Below are 10,284 nucleotides of genomic sequence, written 5' to 3' on the forward strand. Positions count from 1 at the left end.
GTGGTTCTGTGTTGCTCAACAAATCCAAATTGACAAAGGCGTTGAACTCTGCTCTTTGAGGAGTTAAAAGCAAAATAGCTCTAGTTGAAAGAAATCAAAGGAGTCATGAAATCATACTTTAAAAATAGTGACTAGTGTAGGGGATTAAATACTGCCCCCTCTCAAAATTCATATCCATCTGGAACTACAACATATGATCTTATTTGGATATAGGGTCTTTGCATATGTTAATAGTTAAGGATCTCAAGATAAAATCAACCTAGGTTTATGGTGACTGGTGTTCTTAAAAGAAAAGGAGAGGGCACAGAGGCTCACAAAGAAAAGGTGATTTGAAGATGATTGAAGTAATGCAGTTACAAACTCAGGGACACTAAGGATTGCTGAGAGCCAACAGCAGGTAGAGAAAAGCAAGGCAAGAGTCTTCCTTAGAGCTTTTGAGGGAGCTTGGCACTGCTAATACCTTGATTTCAGGCTTTTAGTCTTCAGAACTGTGAGCAAATACATGTCTATTATGTTAAGGCATGAGAATTATGGTAATTTGTTACAGCAATCCTAGGAAATAGTGCAGCCACTTTGAAACAAAGCTTGTCAGAAAGAATTTCATACCAATACATGTTTTCCTCTTTCTATCCCTTGTGCATCATGCAACACAGAGTATGGAATAAATATTTGATAATGTGAATTCTAGAACTCTCATATTGTGAAACTGGTACAAAATTTATCATGTCTTCAAGACATGTTATACAAAGGATTTTGAAAATGAAAGCAATCTTTTCATATTACATTGCACTAATGTATAATATACCACTGATCAAAGTATGTCCACTAAAACAGGAATTGGTAAAGTACAACCTGGGGGGAAAATTCAGCCACCTGCTTCTTTTATTTTTTGTAAATAAAGTTTGTTGGAACACGGGCACACCTACTCTGAAAAAGTTGAATGGCTGTGGAAGAGATGGAATGGCCCACAAAGCTGAAAATAATTATTATCTGGCTCTTTGTAGAAAGGAAATTTCCAACTCTTGCATTGAACTATAATTGAATATTTAAAAAAAATTCATTATCCATGGTTTGTGTGAAAATACCTGTTAGTGTTTTGACATTATTAAAATCATAACATGGTTCAATTGTGGGCTTTTTTCATTGCTCAAGAGATTGCAAATTTGTCCTTGGAACTGATTTGTCATTGTCCCACAATCTTCATCTAATTACTGTAGTTGCAGATAAATGTTTGTTGAATTCAGTTTGTTCATTTAATCAGAAATGTGTCAGCTGTAATATATGGTTGAAATGTTAATATTAATTATATACTGAAGTGTTAATTATAGGTTTGCAATTGTACCATTAACACTAGGATAAGCATATTAATTATAGAGATTCTTGATGAATCTGTTGACAGATATGTGCGGATAGAAGCTGTTAAGTCGAGATAGGTCTCGTTGGCATTAGTACAAGGAAAATCAAAGATGCTTGCTTATTTATCAATAGGGATTCAGGGCTGAGACCTGCTGGGGGAGTGGAAGAAAGCACATCATCAGACAGGTGGGATCTTTCCTTGAAACAGAAACAAAATTAACCACCACACAAAGCAAGATATCCAAGGGGCAGAATTGTGACAAGAATTAGGGTGAGACACTACAGATAAAAAAAGTTTTTAATGAGAAAACAGATGAAATGAAATTAAAAGCTCTAGATGAAGAGGAAAAAAATAAGTCAAGCATAAGCTGACTCTACCTGTACCATGTTTCCACCCTAAAACAAACATACCAAACAACAGAATGACCTTTCTTTATCTGTTTGTTGTTGTTTCTTTGGTTGGTTGTTTGAACAAGGTCTGACTGTAGTGTCTAGGCTGGATTGTAATGGTGTGAACTCTGCTCACTGAAGCTTTGACCTCCTGGATTCAAGTGATCCTCCCACCTCAGCCTCCCAAGCAGCTGAGACTACAGGTGTTTGCTACCACATCCAGCTAATTTTTTTTTCTTAGAGATGGGGTCTCACAATGTTGCCCATGCTGCCAGTTTCTGTTTGTTTGTTTGTTGGTTTGGTTTTTGTTTGTTGTAATACAAGGTTAGCCTAAGACTCTGAAAATGGGATTTAGGATTTGTGTTATATGAAACATCCAGTCATTTTGATCATCATGCAGGTTTGAGATTCACTAGAATATATTTACTCTAAACTAAGATAGGAAAGAGTTAAAATTCCATCATAAATATTTGGGGTTTGATATCAGGCCTCTCTTATTCTGAGTCTGACATTCTCATGAGCATCTCAATTCTGACAATTCTTATTTAATATTTCTGTTGGACTGGATTCTTGTTTTAGTAATCCATCTGATTGTTCCATCTGTGAATCCTTGCTTGGTATTTGTCTTTTCTCTTTTTGCCTCATAAACTTTCAAAATTTCTAGACCTCTATATGGCAACAGAGATACTGCTGGCTGCAGATACATTTCTCTGATGCAGGTTGCTGGCGTGGGTTTCCATGTAAATCCTGTTTTGGGGTTGTCTTTTTGTCACTCTAATGCTTCTTTTTGCTTTTTCTTCTTGTTTGCCATGCCCTACATATTATGTTTTTTACAAATGGCTCATTCTTTCAAAACTCTCCACAGATAATTCTGGGTTCTTTGCAAACTAAACACATAGAATCTCCTATTGAAACTGACAAACCCAGGCCTTTTTTTCCTTTTTCTATAACTGTTGATTCAAAGTTTCTTAATATATACCTTGAATTCTTCAGCTGAAAAAAATGCTGGGTGTGGTGGCTCACGCCTGTAATTCCAGCACTTTGGGAGGTTGAGGCGGGTGGATCACCTGAAGTCAGGAGTTCGAGACCAGTCTGGCCAACATGGTGAAACCCCGTTTCTACTAAAAGTACAACAGTTAGCCAGGCATGGTGGCATGTGCCTATAATTCCAGCTACCCGGGAGGTTGAGGTAGGAGAATCACTTGAACCCGTGAGGCAGAGTTTGTAGTAAGCCAAGATCATGCCACTGCACTCCAGCTTGGGTGACACAGCGAAACTCTGTTTCAAAAAAAAAAAAAAAAAAAAAGATTATATGAAAACTACTGATTAATGTAATTGTAAGTATTGCATATTTGTGGTATATGTGATTTTACAAAGAGACTGCACATATATACAATTTGGGGAGTCTGGACATATGCATATACCCATGATACTATTGCCAAAATCAAGATAAAAAATATATCTATCACCTTCAGAATTTCCTTACGTCCCTTTGTGTTTTTGTGGTGGTGGTGGTTTGTGTAAGAATACTCAATATGAGATCTACCCTCTTAATAAATTATGTTTTAAGTTTTATTTTATTTTTAATTGACAGATAATATTATAATTGTACATATTTGTGGGCTACAGTGTGATGTTTCAATGCATGTATACATTGTATAATTTCAATGCATGTATAATAATGAAATCAGGGTAGTTTGCATATCTATCACTTTAAACATTTACTATTTATTTGTGGTAATAATATTCAAAATTCTCTCTTCTAACTATGTTGATATATGCACTACATTAATATTAACTATAGTATCCCTTCTGTGTAATAGAACACCGGAATTGATTCTGTCTAATTGTAACTTTGTACTTGTTGAGCAATCTCTTCTTCCACTTACTCTCCCACCCTGTGGTAACCACTATTCTACTCTCTACTTCTATGAGATCAACTTTTTTTAGATTCCACATGAGTGAGATCATGTGGTATTTGTCTTTAGGTGTCCAGTTTATTTCACTTAACATAGTACACTCCAGGTTGATCTATCTTGCCACAAATGATACGATTTCATTTTGTTTTATAGTTAAATAGTATTTCATTGCATATATACACACCACACTTTCCATTTATTTATTTATTGTAGAAAAGGAGTCTTGTTATGTTCCCCAGACTGATCTTGAACTTGTGACCTCAAGAGATCCTCCCACCTCAGCTTCCCAAAGTTCTGGGATTAGAGGCATTAGCAACTGAGCCCGGCTAATACCACATTTCCTTCTGTTCATCCATCAGTGGGCACTTAGGTTGATTTCATATCTTGCCTTAGCCTCTTAACAAATTTTTTAAAGTACATAATACTGTATTGTTAATTGTATTTGCTGTGTTATATGGTGGATATCTAGAATTTATTCATCTTGTATAATTGGAACTTTATATCCATTGAGAAACTACTTTCCATGTTCCCGTCCCACCATACCCTGGCAACAACCATTCTATTCCCTGCTTCTATGAATTTGACTATTTTAGATACCTCATTTAAGTGAAATCATTCACTATGCACAGAAAGACACTTCTGTGAGTGGCTTGTTTTTACTTAGCATAATGTCACCCGGGTTCATCTATATTGCTGTATTATAGCAGAATTTTCTTCCTTTTATAGGCTAATATTCCATTGCATGTACTTGCCATATTTTAAAAATTATTCATCTGTTAGTGAACATTTGGGTTGTTTTTATGTGTTGGATAGTGTGAATAATGCTGCACCGAATATGAGAGTGCAGATATCTATTCAAGACTTTAATTCCTATGGATAGATATCCAGATGTGAGATTACTACATTATATGATTACTGTGTTTTTACTTTTTTGAGGAACCTCCTTATGGTTTTCATACTGGCTACCCCATTTTACATTCCACTACAAGGGTGGTATTTCTAGTCTACAAGTGTACAAGGGTACTAGTTTCTCTATATCGTTGCCAACACTTGTAATCTTTTGGTTGTTATGAAATCCATCCTAACAGGTTTGAGGTGATACAGAATTGTGGTTTTAATTTGCATTTCTCTTATGATTAGTGATGTTGAACATCTTTTCATATACAGGGTGACCATTTGTAAGGCTTCTTTGGAAAATCATATATAAAAAATTGTAAAGCCTCCACTAAAAAACTGTTAGAAATAAGAAATGAATTCAGTAAATTTACAGAATAGGAAGTCAACATGCAAATATCAGTTGTGTTTTTGTATACTAACAGTAAATGATCAAAAAAGGAAATTAAGAAAATAATCTCATTGAATATTGTAAAAATGTCCATACCACCCCAAGTGATTTACAGATTCACTGCTATTTCCATCCAAATTCCGATGGCATTTTTTACAGATATAGAAAAAAAATGATCTATTAATTGAAACCATACACACACACACACACACACACACAATAACCAGAAGAGGTGAAGTGATCTTGAGAAAAAAGAACAAAGCCGGAAGCATCATACTTCCTGATTTCAAAATATATTACAAAGCTACAGTATCTAAAATATGATGGTACTGACATAAATACAGATATATAGACCAATTGAACATGATAAAAATTCCAAAAATAAACCCATGACTACTCAGTCCATGATCTTCAAAAAGGGTGCCAAAAATACACAATGATGAAAGGATAATTTATTTAATAAGTGACGTTAGCAAAACTAGATATCCACATGCAAAATAATGTAATAAGATCTCTATCTTTCACAGACATACACAAAAAGCATCTCAATAGACCTACAAATAAGACCTGATATTGTAAAACTCCTAGAAGAAAACAGGGGCAAATGCTCATAACATGGGTCTTGGCAATGATTTTTTGGATATGTCACCAAAAACAACAAAAGCAAAAATAGACAAGTGGAGCTATATACAACTAAAAAGTTTCTGCACAGCATGGAAAATAATAAATAAAATGAGCAGGCAACCTTCAGAGGGAAAAGATTTGCAAACCATAAATCCGATAAAGGGTTAATAGTCAAAATATATAAGAAGCCCCTACAACTCAATAGCAAAAAACAAATAACCTAATTAAAAAATGTACAGAAGACCTCAATAAACACTTACCTGAAGGAGAGATGTGTCACATATTTTGAGAGAAATTTTAACAAATGAATAAAAGAGTAGTTACTTTTGCCTTATAAGGGAAAATTTCACAGAGAAAGTGACATTTGACTTGGTTCTTACAGAATATCAGCAACATCAAAAATAGTTTGAAGAAGGATCTTTTAAATAGATTGACAGAAAGACCAATATGAGAAAATAAAGAGCCACAAAAGTTCACAGCATGTAATTAAACAAGTCGACAAATAAGATATCTTGAAAGGGAACGAAGCAAAAGTAGATTGGAACCAGATTAAAAGATATGAAAATATATTTAAAAGTTTTCAAAGCACAGTGAGCAGCCAGCACCATATTTTGTTTTGGAAAATGACATCCTTTAATTTGAGAAGATGACTAGAAAATGAAAGATACTTTTTAGTATTACTATTCTTCAGTTCTTTCTCACTCCTTCATCCTGGTTGTGTTTCTGTTTTCTTAATATTCCACCATTCCGCTTTACTTACCCTAGGTAATTGCTTAAAGTTCTTTAAATTTATCCACCTCTAACTGGTATTCCACTGGTTGATTTCCAGGTTTTGCTTTATGCTTAGGAATAGAGTGTCGAGAGTCATATATTTGAAATTTCATAATTATTATATTTATTCATCATCTATCAATTGTTCTCTTGCTGGTTTTTTAATGATCATTACATATCTTGACTTGAGGCAAGTCAATCAGCGACAGCTACCTGCTCAAGAATAGTCTGGGAAGGACAGGAAAGTGTGGGCCTATGTGTGGAACTTGGCTGTTGCACATCAGAGGCAGTGTTCTCTCACATGTTTGCACCCAGTATACCACATTCTCTCCTCAACCCTAGAAATATATTTCTCTTCATTTTTTACAGTGAACAGGATTTCCTCTGGTGTCATAAACCTCTGACTTAGTTTATCTCTCTCTCTTCAGCTAATTCTGATCAGTGGTAGAACTCCTCCCTGGCCTTTGGAAGCTTCTTTTCAAGTAGGATACATCCCAGCAAATGAAGATGATAACACTCAGTGCTTTTATTTTAGTTCTGTTTACACTGTCAAACAGCAAAATGAATGTGGACAGATATGGGATGTTTCTCACTTTTCTGTGACCACTCCCCGCAAAGCCTTGACACTTCATCAGTGCAAGCATTGTTATGCTTTTCCTAGACGGTTGCTTTATCCTAGGGAAAGCTGAAAATTGCTAAGAAATGTAGACAAGAACGTATTAAAACTTGGGGATGTTCTTCAGTTTGATTCACATTGCAGTGTATTTTCCAAATGATTTCTACGTTTTGTGGTTTGGGATATGATCATTTACAGATTTTGATGATTATATTATTTCCTTATTTCTTATATTTGTTTTGAGTTCCTGTTCTGAGCCTTGAAATGAGAAATAATAAAAACATTTCTGTTTCATATTTTTTAGTGGAAACTGTAAACTGAGTTTATCATAGCAAATTTTTATAAGTGATTCTCCATATATTAGAATGGGTATTGGAATACTTAGGTAAAAAATAATTCTTAACATCATTAAATTTTGTATACATGCAGCAGAGATCAAACCTCTGATTTGTCTTTACACTCAAAACACCCAGGCCAATTCAAACTAAAATTTACAGTGAAGCTCTTTATTTACAAAGCTCTTTATGATAAGCTTTGGTGTATTTTCAGTATAAGCAAAGCAATTATATTTATGGGAAGAGTCAATTATACTGTAACATATGTTTAAGTCAATCTTTCCTTTACGCAAATTAACTATGCTAAAAATATACAAAGTGTTCTTAAGGGGAAACATATAATATGTAATTTTTGGAACAATAAATTCTAGAATGTGCATTATGATGTTAAATTTGAATAAAAAATGTATCTGAAGTTACATACTCTTTGAAGGTAATATTATTGTTTTACAGAAATTAATTTTTAAAATGTGTGGCCAGGTGCAGTGGATCACTCCTGTTATGCCAGCACTTTGGGAGGCCGAGGCAGGCGGATCAGGGGGTCAGGAGATCGAGACAATCCTGGCTAACACGGTGAAACCCCGTCTCTACTAAAAATACAAAAATATTAGCCAGGCCTGGTGGTGGGAGCCTGTAGTTCCAGCTACTCGGGAGGCTGAGGCAGGAGAATGGCGTGAACTCGGGAGGCGGAGCTTGCACAGTGAGCTGAGATGGCCCCACTGCACCCCAGCCTGGGCGATAGAGCAAGACTCTGTCTCAAAAAAAAAAAAGAAAAGAAAAAGAAAAGTGATTCTGGTCCTAGAGATTTTCATAACTGGCTGTTAGGAGAAATCTATATAACAACCCAAGTCTTCATTTCATTTTCTAGAAAACAAATGTGAACAAGACGTTTAAAAGCTTGATTCACTCTAGAGATTTTGTTGAGAGAACAAGGGAATTTCAGAATTCGTAGGACAATTCTTTTTCTTAATTTTTTTTTAATGGTGCTCATTCTCTTTCTTTCTTTCCTTCTTTCTTTCTCTCTCTCTCTCTCTCTCTCTTTTCTTTCTTTCTTTCTTTCTTTCTTTCTTTCTTTCTTTCTTTCTTTCTTTCTTTCTNTTCCTTCCTTCCTTCCTTCCTTCCTTCCTTCCTTCCTTCCTTCCTTCCTTCTTTCCTTCTTTCCTTCCTTCTTTCTTTCTCTTTTCTTTTCTTTTCTTTTCTTCTCTTTTCTTTTCTTTTCTTTTCTTGATGAAATTTTACTCTGTCTCCTAGACTGGAGTGCACTGGTGCAACCTCGGTTCACTGCAACCTCCGCCTCCCGTGTTCAAGCAATTCTCTGCCTCAGCCTCCTGACTAGCTGGGATTACAGGCGCCCACCATCATGCCAGGCTAATTTTTTGTAGATGTAGTAGAGACGGGGTTTCACAGGCTGATCTTGAACTCCTGACCTCGTGATCCACCTGCCTTGGCCTCCCAAAGTGCTGGGAATACAGGCGTGAGCCACCGCGCCCAGCCAGTTTTTAAAATTTATTATATTGGACCTAAAATCTTGAAGGGCACATATTGAAAAAAATCCAAATCAAATAACTGCACATCATTACAGATACGACACTGATCAAAACTAACAATTTTATAATTACCTGATTGTGAATTTAACTGAAATTCAGATGAAATTACTTTTATGTATTTCTCTAGAAATACATAAAACTGACCAGAAATGGTCAGGTATTGGAAATTTCCTATTTTCAAGCTAATATTCCTAGAGAAGACATATTTTTTTCCTCTTTCTCACACACATACACACACAGGCTTACATACACATTACACAAAATAAAAAATCCCTTCCATCTGATCACCTGAAAATGGATATTGTTATGTTAAAGTGCATTTCTTTCTAGTCAGATATGATATATTCTGTATTTGCTTACTATCTATTACATTGGGATAATATTTTATGTAGTTATATATACTATTTTTTATAATTATGGCATGGACATTTTCCTATGTCATTTAAGATTCTTGAAATATGACAAATCTTTTTTTATTATATTTAGTAAAATAAATCATGGTAACTTTTAGTTGACTTTTTGGCCTTTTTTTTGCAATTTTGTAACTTTATTTGATGTATTTGACGAACAGTGATTAGTTCTCATTCACACTGTCTGTAGATTTTTGGAAGTGGTAACAGGTACATAGGTAACCAAGGTATAGAATTTATTTGGTGAATCTTCCTCCTCATTACGTTTTCTGGACAACCGCACACGGATACGGTATGGGTCATCCCTTATTCCTTCGGCCACACTGCTTTGTTGCGCCTGGTATCAATGCGCACATCTGGAGTTCCCATCGCCTTCCTGGCAAATTGCTGAATCTCTTTGAGTACCCGAGGGACACTCCTCTTGAAGCCCACTCCATGGATGCACTTGTGAATATTGATGGTGTATTTTCGCGTCACCACCTCCTTGATGGAAGAATGGCCCTTTTTCTTCTGGCCACCCTTCTTTGCGGGAGCCATTCTGTTGGGTCCGAGTTGGAAAGCAATATATGTATACTTTTTAAGCCTGGCCTTTTCGATTTGAGTAAGGTCATTAATCCAACTATATATTTTTCATATTAACTAGCAATTCTTATAAAAACTATGATAGAAGGTATAAAGTTAAAGCCGAAAATGTCTATGGTAGTATGTTCTATAATACTACCAATTCCATTCACTCATAGAGTATGCACACAAAGGAAAGAGAGGAGCTTTTATCATATTCTAGCCATTTGTCTGTTAGTGCACTAAGGGCTCATTTTATACTTTCTATTTTAATACCTATAGCATTCTATGAAGGCAGACATTGTCCACAGCTTTCAAATGAGGAAGCTGAGTTTTCAGATGTTTCATACCCTCTAAAATAAAATAGTTTTTATGTAACAGAGCTAAAAATTAAACAGATCCGGAAACTCTGGTTATTTCCTTACCAAATCTACATCAACCTAGTTTTTAAAAATCCTTGTGCTAATAAT

The 10,284-nt window shown here is 35.2% G+C and overlaps 1 pseudogene; it reads right to left on the reverse strand.

The window, feature by feature from the left end:
* Positions 1–9,428: 9,428 nt before the first annotated feature.
* LOC112621510 lies at positions 9,429–9,799 on the reverse strand (annotated as a pseudogene).
* Between the last annotated feature and the right edge of the window lie 485 nt (positions 9,800–10,284).

The sequence above is a fragment of the Theropithecus gelada genome, chromosome 3, assembly GCF_003255815.1.
Source record: "Theropithecus gelada isolate Dixy chromosome 3, Tgel_1.0, whole genome shotgun sequence".
NCBI classification, from domain to species: domain Eukaryota; kingdom Metazoa; phylum Chordata; class Mammalia; order Primates; family Cercopithecidae; genus Theropithecus; species Theropithecus gelada.